Source organism: Rhinolophus hipposideros, assembly GCF_964194185.1.
Source record: "Rhinolophus hipposideros genome assembly, chromosome: 22".
Lineage (NCBI taxonomy): Eukaryota > Metazoa > Chordata > Mammalia > Chiroptera > Rhinolophidae > Rhinolophus > Rhinolophus hipposideros.
The window spans coordinates 20,364,332-20,378,733 of record NC_138068.1 but is presented as its reverse complement, the minus strand read 5'-3'; the positions used below and the strand labels follow the sequence as shown (position 1 = coordinate 20,378,733).

Here is a 14,402-nt window from a genome sequence, read left to right as displayed (position 1 = left end):
GAAATCTGAGACTCCTAAAACTAATACTCATCCTAACAGATATAGTTAATAATTTAATCATGTACATTACAAACCAAAAGAATAAATCAGAGGCTCAATGAGATTTTTCCCACCTTGTTCGATACCACAGTATGTGTATAAAGTAAAATTTAGAGAAAAACTACTTTGTTCATAATGTTCTAATTATGAACACTACCATGTTCTTTCGATCATAATAAAGCTACAATAAAAAAAAATAAATGTTTGGAGTACCAGTCTTTTAATCCATGCTCTAAATATACAAGTAACATTGAAAAGTTGACCAAATCCTACAATTTAGGAACTAATAAAAAATTGCCTAAAAATAACTTTCCAAGAATCTGAGCAGAGTAAGAACTAAAGAGGCCTTGGCAATAATCTGGTCCAATACCCTTATGGAACAGATGAAAAAATTGAATCTTGAGTGAAAAATTTGTCCAAAGCTTCTTAGTAGGGAAGTCTTTAATTTCTTATGTGACACTTCTTTACAAATGAAATACTTAATTTTAAAAGAACTATAAAGTATATATACAATGATCATGAATGTTGTCTTGCAATATGATGATGGAAGATAACTTTATCTAAGAATAATGGCTTTCTTCCTCTATTAAATTTCTAACAATAGTTAAATCATGAGACTTGGGTTCTAAATTAAAGAAGTCCTTAAACCATCACTCTAAGAGTCTGCCAGTGTTTCTTCTACAGGATCTTAACATATTCATAATGACAGTGTTGTCAGGATTTTTTTTTTTTTGCTTTATGCTCTTATAATTGTCACTTTTTAAATCAAACAATGAAGTCCTAAGATCAGCTTTCAAGTCCTATAGCTACCATTTCGTCATTATTAAAGACACAAAAAATAAACTTAGCAAACTTGCAGACAGAACTGCATTAAATGAATACAATTATCCTTATGATGATATTTTCAAACACAGGTATAGCATTCAAAATGACTTGGAACAACTAGAAAGGCATTTTCTTCAAAGTTTCATATCATTTAAAAATTAGAAAATCTGATACTATGCTTATGCCTAACAATGAAAAAGAGATATTTTTATCATAAAAGGAAACTCAATGGCAAGATAAACAGGTTCATTAATATTAAAAAACAAATATCTGCCCAAGTTGCAAAAAAAAAAAAAAAGAGAAAAACAAAATTAAGGCTAAAAAAGCAATAATAACAAAACAAAAATATAGAAATAAAATTTAGAAGAATTATTAACTTCAGTGAGGTAGTGATAACCTGGAAGTCATAAAGAAAAAGATCAACAGACATGATTAAGTAAAAATTAAAATAGTCTGCCAAAAGAAACTGTGAAGTCAAAAGCCAAATGGGACTGGGAAAATATATTTTTGCACCATATGACAAAAGGGATTATCCCAAATACACAAAAGCACCTGCAGATTGATTAAAAAGTAAAAAATAAACATTAAAATTAACAATGCAAGAGAAAAATAAGGACTGGAAAAGGTGATTTGTGGAATAGGGAATGCAAATGTCTGACGAATACATGCAATTTATCAATGGTCAGGGGACAGTAAAATTAAACAAGAAAACACTTTTCACCCAGTTGATTGGCAAAAACTAAAAAAATAAATAAAAAAATACTTGTTATCCAATGCCAGTGGGAATAAGAACTGCAACAACCTTTATGGAAAATAACCTGGCAGTTCATAATACTGAAATAAGCTTATCCTTTAGCCAATATTTGGGAATTCATCCTGCATAAGTAAAAGCTCCATTTCTTAAAAGTATACACACAAGGATGTCTATGCTTGTGATGGGGGAAAAAAATCAGAAACGACCTGAATGTCTGAAACTTATGTAAATGGAATATTATGCAGCTGGAAAAAGGAATTAGATATCTATCTAATGACATAGAAGAAAATACATGATATGCGATAAAGTAAAAAAGTAGAAGTCGTAGAATACATATGGCATCATGATAATCTTATGTAATAAGAGAAAATGAATCAGTATATATATATCTGTGTTTCTAAGAGCATAGAGAATAATACAGCAGAAACACTAGGCTATACACTTGGGTAGTTTGCAGGATAGGAACTGGAGGATGGGTGGTAGGCTTTTTCTTCATGCATCTCAAATGATGCTCAGTTGTTTCAATTAGCCTATACTGCTTTTGTGGTTTGAAAAGAAACTACTATTTGAGTAAAACAAAAAAGAAATGGATAAGAAAAAAATCTTTAATAGGAATGACAGAAAAAAGTTATTTAAAAGATTGGTGTAGGGCCGGCCCGGTGGCTCAGGCGGTTGGAGCTCTGTGCTCCTAAATCCAAAGGCTGTCGGTTCGATTCCCACATGGACCAGCAGCCTCTCAACCACAAGGCTGCCAGTTCAACTCCTCCAGTCCCACAAGGGATGGTGGGCTCCGACCCTGCAACTAAGATTGAACACAGCACTTTGAGCTGAGCTGCCACGGAGCTCCCGGATGGCTCAGTTGGTTGGAACGCATCCTCTCAACCACAAGGTTGCCGGTTTTGACTCCTGCAAGGGATGGTGGGGCTGTGGCCCCTGCAACTATCAACAGCAACTGGACCTGGAGCTGAGCTGCGCCCTCCACAACTAAGACTGAAAGGACAAGAACTTGACTTGGAAAAAAGTCCTGGAAGTACACACTGTTCCCCAATAAACTCCTGTTCCCCTTCCCCAATAAAATCTTTTTTTTTAGAAAAAAGATTGGTGTATTAAAAAACAACCAAATGAAACACTCAGAGGACAAGGAATAAAAAGAAAATTCTGGGTATTTTTTGTGTAGGTACGTAAAACAACTTTTATGAGTTTAAGATTTAGTTGTATTTCAAAAAGAAAAATAAGCTTTTGATTCAATAGCTTTATGTATTTTAGGTTTGTCTGCTTAGAATGTTTTTTTTTTTCAAAAAGCAAACATGTCTTAATCACGAGATCCTGTCGAAGAAATGCCCCATTATATATTCACAATCTGTACCATTGTTTTTGGTTAAATTATATTTTATTTTAGCTTTATTTGCAATTTATCTGTTATAACAATGCACCATTCTTTGTTATACTGAATAAAAATTTTAAATGCATAGTACAAATTTAAAAGAAAAACACTAAATCTACACTGAAAAACTGGTCCAATGATATGAAAATTAGTTCAAAGAAAATTGAAAAAATGCTCATTCTTGATAAAAATTAAAAACATATTTGCTAGTCACAAAAGAAAGAAAGTGCAACTTCACAATGGACAGATCTAGCAATCACAACCATAACTGTGTCATCAAAGTTACTATCAATAGTGGGACAACCAGACATTTCCGTACCTTGTGATATCATTCAACATGAAGAATATTTATTATTTTTACCAAAATGTTTAACTAGAATTTAATCAAGTCTTTAGCATCTAACCATTTCTTTAGAATCTAATCAATTCTTTAAACCTTCCAATTTAGGGAAATACAAGGAATAAAGGAACAAGATAAATGTCACAAAGAAAACAATCAGATAAATCCAGAATGTGGGACATTCAACAAGAAAACTGCTCTGGTCTCAACTAATCAATGCTATAAAAAAAAAAAAAGGTGAGGGCACAAACAAGAAATGGGAATTGTTGCAGTTAAAAAAAACAACACAAAAAAACAAACAAAAATAATAACATGCAAATGCAATGAATGGCCCTTAATTTGATTTCACTTCAAACATTTTGGAGACAATTGGAGAAACTTAAATATACCACCTACTGATAAATTTTGTTAGATGTGATAATGGTATTCTGATTACGTAGGAGAATGTCCTTATTTGTAAGAGATGGATGCTAAAATATTTAAGGCACAGTACCATGATGCCTTTATTTTAAAAAGATTTAACATAATAAGTGTATTTATTAAGCATATGGCAACAAGCTGAATATAGGAGATGGGTAAAAGGGTGTTTAGTGTGCTACTTCTGGTGGGGTTTTTTTGGTATATTTGAAATCTTTATAATAAAACTTTAAAGTATAGCCCCTCCCAAACTGTGAAGTACAACTATTATACTGGACGAAATAAAATTATGAAATCCAATATTAACTAACAGCTAGTGGCAATGTAAATTGGTAGTTGCTCTAAAGAATACTCTGACAATATTGCTAAAAAGTGGTATCTTTAGACTTAATTAAATCATTTTAGGAAAAACACTCTAATAAAAAAACTGGGGGGAAAAAGATATACAAAGAGATGTTAGTTACAGCAGTACAATTTAGAATTGCAAACCAAAAATAAAAACAAACTCAAAATCACCCAAATGCCAAATAACCAAAGAGTATTTAAACTTTGGTGAGTATGTACCCATGAAAAAAGATAACTATATATACAAGTGGAAAAATGCATCAATATATTGCTAAATGAAAAAAGACAATAAAAACTATACGCATTAAACTTTGAAAGACTATACGCATATAAAAATGACTAGGAAGTTATGTGCTTATTTGTCTGTAATATTTAAACACAATTTTAAAAATTTCATGAGTAAACATACTCTTAGAAAAAATATGTACAATGCAAATCTAGACTCAGGAAGAACTGCATAGGCACAATAAGAAAAAGCACCTGAGGACTACTGTTAACCACAATCTAAATGAGTATTCACAATTTGAATACAGTCCTACTGCAGACAAAAAGCCAACATAACTATTAGGTTGGTGCAAAAGTAATTGCGGTTTTTGCAATTATTTTTGCACCAACCTAATATCATTAAAAGGGCAAAGAAAAAGAATGTATCATTGGCTTGTATAGTACAGAATCTTCCTCAATTCTTTCCATTAGTCAGATGTTTTAAAAAGACATGGAAAAACTGAAAAGTGTTCAGAGAAAAATCAAAGAGGTGATTTTAAAATATGAAAGAAAATAAAAAGCAACATGATTACTACTGAAATCCATGGAGATGCTTTTGAATAGAGACCTTAAAAAGCTGACGTACCTCAATACCCACAGATGACTGACCAGGAGGCTAAGAAAACCCTCAAAGTTTGCTGTTGTGGTGTTTTTGTTGTTTTATTTTTGGTTTTGCTTTTTATGTAAGAGGGATTTCTTGGCTGTCCTGGTGAAAAATTACTGGCATAAGCAAATGAGGGAAGCTGGGTGTGTTAAATAATCAACCATCTGCTTTTCTTTAGGGTGTCCACTTACCCATGATTACCAGATCACAAAATCTCCCTAAGGCTTGAATCAGTTATCCACCATTTCAAAATTCTGCAGTGCAATCTTGCTCCCACTCGGAAACATTTCAATGTCCTAGATCTGGCATCTAGGGCCCCAAGAAACTACTTTGGCTTTAATCTCTCCACCTCTCCAACACACCAGCAAACCAGATTTCTCATTATTTCATTTCCTAAATATTCCTTATTTCTATGTCCATTATTCCGTTTCTTCTCTCCTTAACTTGTTGCAATCTAACTCTTTTATTTAATAAATTTTAATTTAGTACCTCTGTATCATCTCTGTATCATGTCGCCTGTCATGGGTTGAATTGTGTCCCCTATGTCTCAGAGGGAACATGGCCCTGCTGACACCTTGAATTCAGGTTCTAGCCTCAAGAACTGTGAGAGAATGATTGGTGTTTTAAGCCACCCAGTTTGTGACTACACCTAGAAAAGGAATCCACCACCTTCTCCATGAAGCCTTCCCTGATCCTCTAAATGGAAGTGATCTCTCCTGAATTCCCACAGTATTCACTATCTCATTTAAACCACCCTTTCCCCTCTTTTTTCCCCTCTTTTGATTTGTTCACATCACTTCCCCAGATGAATTAGTTTCCTGAAAGGCAGAAACTAATTACTCATCCACTGTATATGTCTCTCAATGCTGGTAGGCAGGCAACATGTACTGACTAAACTAATCAAATTTCTCTCCACACTTACTTATTCTAATCTCAGTGCTTCCGAGTCATCTCCACATACCACTGCAGAATTACACCTTAAAGAACTCAGTTAAAGGCTCATTTTCTTTAGAAAGCATTCCTAGATTCAACTTTACTTATATTAGTTATATCAATATATTTCACACTGATATATGCGTGCATGCATATGCACACACTGCTGCTAACTAATATCTACAATGAGGAAGAATGTTTAACAAATCTATTATTTAGGGCCTATTGATCTGAATCTGGGCAGATGCTGGTGTGCCTACCTTGTCACCTTTACTGGTATTTGGTAATTAACCACAGTGTCTTTGAATTTCTCCAAGTGTTTGAATTTTTAAAGTCTGTATTTTATAGAAGGAGCAACCTTATTTCAATACAACATTTAAAATTATGGCAAAGGACTTAACCTAATGAATAATTTCCCTTAGTAAAATCCAAAACAGGAATTTCATTCACAAATTTGCAACTATTTCTTCATCTGAGAGACAGCTGCTGTCTGATTTTTAGAAAATGTACATAAATGGAACTATGGAACTAATATCAGTTTCATATTCAATGGTTCAATATCAGTAAAGGAGCTGGTTAATGGGAACTTTCTTTGCCTCCTTTGTGTGTGTGGAAGGGGGGATTTGCAGCTGGTTAATGCTAAATACAATCCTAAATACCTATTTGAAGTATAAATACCCTCTGAATTCAGTGATCAGTAACAGTATTAACTGACATAGCTTCCCCCCCCAGCTTTATTGAGATATAATGAATACAACATTGTATAAGTTTAAGATGGACAATGCACATATGGAGAAATATATAACAAGTATAACAACAAGGTTAGTTAATACATCCACATCCATCACCTCACTAACTACCATTGTGTGTGTGTGTGTGTGTGTGTGTGTGTGTGTGTGTGTGTGTGTGTGTGTGTTTGATGAGAACATTTAAGATCTACTCTCTTAGCAACTTTCAAGTGTATAATACTTTGCTATGGTCACCATGCTGTCACATTAGATTCCCAGGAACGTATTCATCTTGTAACTGGAAGTTTGCACGCTTTGATCAACATCTCCCCATTTGCCCCACCTTCTAGCCCCTTGCAACCACCATTCTACTGTTTCTGAGCTCAGCTATTTAACTGACATAGTTAATATTAATTCATCATTAATAGTCTGCCATAGAATACACAGTTCTCCACAAATCAAAGAAGATGTGGCTCTGGCCTTTTGCTTTATAGAATTTACTCGTATATATAAAATATAGTTTATCACCAAATTCTAGGGCTGCATTACTCCCCCCAACAAAGCCATAGTACTCCCTTTAGGCACATATTTATATATACCTCTAGTCGTTTATTAATTAACTCAGTAAATGCTCACTAAGCTCCTAGACAGCTGCCTTAAATCTTTTTAGAATAAGGTGACTTAGAAAAAGATTACATTTTTAAAAATAAATAAATGTGCCAGACAACACACTAGATAGGCACTGGGGCCAGAGGGAAAGAGGAACAAACACAGGCCCAGCCTTCAAGGAGCACCCAATCTAGTGAAGAGGGAGAGGGAAACTAATTCACATCTCTCCCTTCTCTCCACGCTGTTCCTACACTTCACGACCAAGCTTACTTTCTTAATGTACAGTTTTAATTATGTCACCATATGACCAAAAATTTTCGCGGACTCCCCATTACTTAGTCGATTAAGTCTAAACTTCCCAATTTGAAAAAGGATTCCAAGCCTTCCATGATTAGGTTGTACAGTACGCAGAGACTAAGAACACAAGCTTTGGAATTGGACTGCCTGGACTCAAGCTCTTTCTCCATCAATTGTTAGTTCTATTCCTCAGTTTCTTTATCTATAAAAAGGGATACAAAACTGCTTATCTCAAAGGGTTGTTATGAGGTTTAAATGAAATATGTATAAAATGCTTGGCACATTTTCTGGCAAATAGTGCAAAAAGTGTGAGCTACTACTATTATTATTGTTGTTGTGGTCGTTCAACCTCCATTTCCAACCATAACTCCAACAACAACCCTATTACCATGTTGTTCTTCAGCCAAACTGGACTCTTCACTATCTCCTAAACACCCATTTTTACAATCTTGCTTTCACTCAGTGTGCAAAAAACTGTCTCATCTCCAAATATTATGATCCTAACCATTCTCGGCAGCCCCACTCAAAGGCCACCTTTCAGGTAGCATTCTCGATTATCCCAGCTCTATCACACATTACATACATTCCACACGACCCTTAAACCTTGGCTAGATTCATCTTTGTGTCCTACAGAGTTCTAGACCAATGTACATGGTAGGACTCAATAAATGTGTGACAAATTAATGAATTCCTAAATTTCCTCTCTGTAATCCAACTGCTTTCTTGGAAAACAGCTCTACGTCACAAGTACAAAGAGCTCTTCTCTACTATTTCATAAAACTGGCCAACTAATTTTATTTTCTATCACCAATGTGGCAATTTCTAATGTAGTACCCAGCATATAGTAGATGCCTAAATAGCCAGTGCTTTGAACTGAATTTCACCTCATCTTTTAATTTCAATTATTTCATTCATTATGATCAAGTATGAGTCAGCCTTAGAAATAGATTTTTTTACCTGCCCACAAACTCATCTGTCAATTTCTGGCCATTTTGACCCTATCCCAATCATTTACTGATTTAGGAGAGATAATATTTAAAACCTCAGTAAAGTAAAAACCAGAAAATTAAATGCCTACAGAGTGAAAAAAGTAAATGAGCAAAGCAAGTGAGTAGTGAGGACTGCATAGAAAACCAGGAAACACACAACCCACTTAAAAGCTTTGGCTTTTAATGTAGTCCTATGAGAGAATATGGGCTTGGTGTTGACAAATCTGAAATTTGTACAAATTTTTAAGACATTAAGAAGATTGTATGAACCAAACAAAAGGTGTCTGCAGGTCAAATTCAACCACAGGCTGCATCTTTTGCTACAGAAGTTCTCTGTAAAAGAAGTGTTGAAGAAGTTCCATCACAGCAAATAGGCTAAGACAACAGCTACTAAAACTAATCAACCACCTGGAAGCATCTCCTGCAGTACTTAGCCTGGTCTCAACCACTGTTTTGACCTGAAAACCAAATTAATTCTTCGACTGTTCAGTATATTGACTCTCAGCTTAGTGCTGGGAATCTGAAATGAACAATGTACTAAATAACAGCTAACATTATCAAGTATTTTCTAGGTGCCACACTGTTCTACATGTTACATGAATTAACTCAATCCTCACAATGATCCTATGAGATAGATACTATTATCCTACTTTAAAGATGAGGAAACTGAGACAACTTGTCCAATGTCACACAATTAGCAAGCAGTGGAGCTGGAATTAGGACCTCAGACTCCACTGAAAGAGCTCACAATTTGAAAACAGAGACCATTCAATAAATGGTGCTGGGATAACTAATTATACATAAGGGGGAAAAAATGAAACTGAGCCCTAACTCACACCATACACAAGAGCCAATTTGATCTAAATCAAAAATAAATCAGTAGAGACTCAAGAAGATAATATAAGAATAACTTTAAAATCTTGGGAGAGGAAAAGATTGATAAATTCGACTTTATTAAAATTCAGGACTTTTTAACAAGAGAACTTAAAGAGATTAAAAAGATCAGCAACAAACTGGAAAATGACACCTGTAATACATGTAACCAACAAAGGATTAATAATCAGAAAATATAATCTTTTGAAAAAGACAACCCCATAGAAAAATGGCAAAACAAGTCCCAGCATGGTCTAAGCTCTGAAAACCTGGCACTATCACAGTTGCCACACAGCAGACCCCAAAACAGACCTTGGCATCACTGACCAATATAAAATATTCAGGGGTCTATGTCATGTCTCAGGTATACAGAGTATGGGGGACCCAGGCAGAAAGACAGAGCCTAGATGGTTTTTCTCTATCGTATAGGAACTGGATGGCAAACCAGAAGTTGAACATCCACATGCAGACACATAGATCAGGAACTGGCAAACATCTTTGGTAAGGGTCAGATCGTAAATATTTTAGCTTTGTGAGCTATATATTTTCTGTCACAACCACTCAACTCATCCATTGGTAGTGTCAAAGCAGCCAAAGACAATATGTTAGAGTGTGCCAGTGTTCCAATAAAACTTTATTTACATAAACAGGTGGTAGGCTAGATCTGACCTATGGGCCATAGTTTGAGGACCCCTAACATAGGCAGCTGTGATTTCCCTACACTCTAGGAATATTTTCTCTGTCTTTCCCTGCCTTTTGTCTGCTAACACTTACCTCTGATTTCCTCAAGCAAAAACTACACTGCATTTGACAGCTTTGCAATGGTTTCCAAAAGTCGTTATGACTCTACCAAAATACATCTTTCTTATTATCTGTGACAATTCTCACCTCATTTTCCTTTTATATTTTTTTAACCTCTTTGACAGCCACTATCCCACACTAAAAATCTGAGAAATTCCCTTTCTCATCACTCACAATGTCAATTATCAACACCTGAAAATTCTAATGCTGTTCAATGTTCAAAGCCTCTGCCTTTGTTCAAGCCCTCATTACTTCTTCCCTGCTCTCCAGTCCACCCTCCTGAAGAATATCCATTTATCTCCTAAAAATTAAACCACATCATCCAGTCCCCTCCTTGAAGACCTTGAATGCCTATCAGCTAAGGATCCAGTTCAAACTCCTTAGCAAAGTCCTTCACAACCAGATTCTGACCAACCTTCTCAGTCTCACCTTTGACACCCCTCTCCCTCTCCTCCCTCCATCCCCCCATGGTACCCACAAAGTTAGGCCTTCCTGCATTAGAAAGACTCAGAACAAATGGATCATGTTGCTTTATATATGGATGGTATATACATATTGAGTATATATTGAAAATCTTATTGCTATGAATGTCCTCACAACCTTTTTGTTGAAAGTCCTTTTTGATTATATGGGAGCCCTATAATGTCTCATGACTGATTTGCATAGCTTCCCTCAGAACGCTCCCATAACCCATGTAAACTTTGAACTCTTCTCTATTGTGATCAAACTTCAATTAGCTTGATCATGATAGAGATCTTGGATCTCTACCATTGTTCACTGTTTTGTTTTGTTTTTAGTTGTGTGTGTGTGTGTGTGTGTGTGTGTGTGGCCCTTTGCTGTACAGTAAACACCTAGACGAGGAGCATCTCTTAAAACTCGAGAAAGTTAGAAGTCAAAAGGGCCCTGAAGTTAACTTCTTTGCACAAATGGAGGTGGGCTGTAATAGAAATTATCAAATAGCTGGTTACCTATACAATTTTTTGTATCCCTCTGAGTCTTTGAAGTGACAAATTCATTACAGAAACAAAATAAATTAAGAGTTCTTTGATATAAACTACCATGCTTGACTTTTTAACATTTTCTCCCAGCTAGCAAATTCCTCTAAGGCAGGAGTATGTTGAATGAGGCAGCGACCTGAGTTCCAGTAACCCCCTCTGCTACTAAAGATCTTGAGAAGTCAACTTTACCTTTCCATGTCTCAGCTAAAATCACTACATCACCTGAAATCATTACATGATCTCTAAGGCCTCTGTCGTTTTTACACATTCATTCCTTCTTCACCATTCTTACTTAACTTCTTCAATAACTTCTTTCTGGTGACCTCCCCAGGTGACCCAGCTCTTAAAACAGTGGGCTGTCCCCTTCCAGGGAAGACACCTTGGGTCACCGCCCATAAACAGCCCGGTCCCTCCTTTTAAAGACACACACCAACTCTCCAAGTTGATGGAGGCTTTCTCTTTTTGCCAACCAGTTCCACTCTCTGCACCCCGTTTGCTGGCCAGCTCCTGCACACAATCGCGGTCTCCCTTTTTTCTCTTCCTTATCAAACTCTTCCCTTTTTGTTGCACCTCCACCCCCCCATAGAGAGTGGATAATCCTGGGGGCACCTATGTCCTCAGGCCCGTAGGAATTATACGGTCTTGTAATTCAGCCCCGCGACTCCAAGGACTGCCCCAATCTGATACCTGCGTCTGTACCCAAAGAGCCCCCATTCCTAATCAACCCCTTCCTCTTCACCCAAACAAGTGCCACAGCCCTGACAGCCTGAAGTCGGACCCCACGCCCCTCCGGGGTCCTACCTGCCCTGGGGTCCTGAACACCACCCACAGCCTAACCCACTTCCAGGTCCTGCTCACCCAAGTCCCACAGACCCCGACCCCGGTTCCGTTTGGACCTAGTATCCCTAGTCCACGACCCTGGCCACGACCCCACGTCCGGCTCCCGCCAGTTCCTCGGACCTGGAACGCCACCCCCTGCAGACCCCGGCCGGCCCTGCACTCCCTCAACGCCCCAGACCCGGCGTCCGACACCCTCTTCAACCCGGCCGGGCCTCCGCTCCCTCCAGCGCCCCCGCCCGCAGGCCCGGGGCCCGCTCCCCAACATGGCGACGGGGACACGAGCACGGCGGGCGGGCGGGGCGGCTCCCGGCCAGGCCCGCACAGAAGCCGTGCCGCACGGCCAGCCGGCGCCATTTTCCCGCGCCAGGCCCGGGCGGCGTTTCCTTCCAGCGTCGCCAGCCGGGCCGGGACCGTGGACGCCCGGCGGGCCCACCCCTTACGGGCCAGCGTCGCCGTCACCTCACCTGAGCGCGGCCCCAGCCCTCCCGGGCGGGCCTCGGAGCACCGGCCCGGGCCGTCCGTGCCCGCGGCCCTCCGTGAGTGCGTCCGTCCGTCCTCGCGTGCGCCCGTCTATCCGGCCGTCGGCGCCCGGCCGCCAGCAGCCCGACCCGGCAGGGCCTCAGGGAGCCGGCGGGGAGGGGGATGGGCCGGACCGGGCCGGGGAGGGAGGGGGAGGGAGGGAGAGAGGGAGGGAGTGCGGGAGGGGGCGGGGCGGGGCGGACTAGGGGTGGGTGGGGCTGGCCACGTGACCAAACGTCCCCGAGCGCGCGAGGCGGAGCGCGCACCGGCTCACTTGGGTGCAAACCTTAGGGCCCGGGCCGGGTGGATCTCTCTGTCTCCTGGCACTGCAATATCTCAAGTGGCACCTGCCCCCACTTCAGAGTCACTGTGCAGCCCTTTAGGAGTCCTCTGGCTGAGTGTTCTTGGGCAAGTCAGTTCACCAAGCCTCAGTTGACCCATCTGAAATATGGGGATGATAATACCAAAGAGGAAATGAGGAAGGCATGGAAAGCACTTGGTACAATGCCTGACACATTGTGTCATATGGTGATAAAGATAACCTTTAGCCTTTATTATCATTTGCCGATAAGTCCTTCTCTGTCTTTTCCCATCACCATCACCCCAGCAAGCTCAGTAGGTGCCCTCCCTGCTCCTCAAATGTAGGGAGGCCTCTCTAGCACCGGACCTGATGTCTGTCATACAGGCCTGGATTCAGATGTGGCTTTCACTCTTGGTAGCTATGTGATTTTCTTTGTCTCTGAACCTCAGCTTCATCAGCTGTAAAACGGGGATTAAGGGTCTGTTATCACAGAAGCATCACAGAAGACAGAAGACGAGCAGATGGATTGTAAACTGATTGCAAAGCTCAAGAATACTGGTATCATCTAAGAAAAGGAGTCTTTCATTCCACAAATATTTATTGAGCACACACTGTGTGCTTGGCTCCCCTCCAATCTATTCTCCACCCTGCTGTCAGAGCAATGTCGGTAAGTCAGAAATCTGATCTAGTCCCTCCCCTGTTTGAAACTATTTGATGGTTCCACACTGCTCTTAAGGTAAAGACGAAATAGATGTCTTACTGTTGTTCTTCCCACATCTCCAGACTTATCTCAGGGCCCTTTTCCCTTGTCTGGACTCAACTACAGTGACCTCCTTCATATATTGCATTTCCCCCTTCTCAGGACACTGGCACATGCTGACCTTCAGCTTAAAATGCTCTCCCTGCTAGATAACTCATCAGCCCTCAGATACCAGCTCACACGTTTCTTCCCCAAGAGCACCTTCCCTGACCACTCCCCAGGCAGTTTCTCTTGCTTGTTCTCGATAGGAGGTACTAAGTTGTCTATTCCGTCTTTACCACTGACTGGACTGTGGACTCCATAAGAAGAGAGACTTTATCCATTTTGTTTACTGCTGTTTCCTCAGCACATAACACAGTGCCTGGCACAGAGGAGGCTCTCAATAAATATTTGTTGTATGTAGGAATCCTGGCACTAAGTGCTGGGCCCAAAAGGGCAGAGAAAAATAAAGAGAACTACACGCGGCCACAAGGGTCACCTTAGACCTTTGAGCCTATGAAAGGAACACCAAAAGGATTTACAAAAAGAGCCTGGAAGAAAAGTTTGGTTATTTTTTTAAAAGATTTTATTGGGGAAAGGGAAAGATTTTATTGGGGAACAGTGTGTACTTCCAGGACTTTTTTCCAAGTCAAGTTGTTGTCCTTTCAATCTTAGTTGTGGAGGGTGCGGTTCAGCTTCAAGTTGTTGTCCTTTCAGTCTTAGTTGTGGAGGGTGCAGCTCAGCTCCAGGTCCAGTTGTCATTGCTAGTTGCAGGGGGCTCAGCCCACCATCCCTTGCGGAAG

General features: G+C 39.5%; 1 protein-coding gene across 10 annotated transcripts in view; it reads right to left on the bottom strand.

Annotated features, from left to right (window-relative positions):
- Positions 1-12,699, bottom strand: part of NCOA6 (nuclear receptor coactivator 6) — an 86,508-nt gene extending 73,809 nt beyond the window's left edge. For 8 of the 10 annotated variants that reach the window (XM_081034145.1, XM_081034151.1, XM_081034153.1 and 5 more), the window contains exon 1: positions 12,505-12,699. The gene's annotated coding sequence lies outside the window, so the exon portion shown is untranslated. Of the gene's footprint in view, positions 1-5,163; positions 5,185-12,504 lie in introns of those variants that run through there. The other 2 variants (XM_081034147.1, XM_081034149.1) reach the window with 2 other exon arrangements.
- Between the last annotated feature and the right edge of the window lie 1,703 nt (positions 12,700-14,402).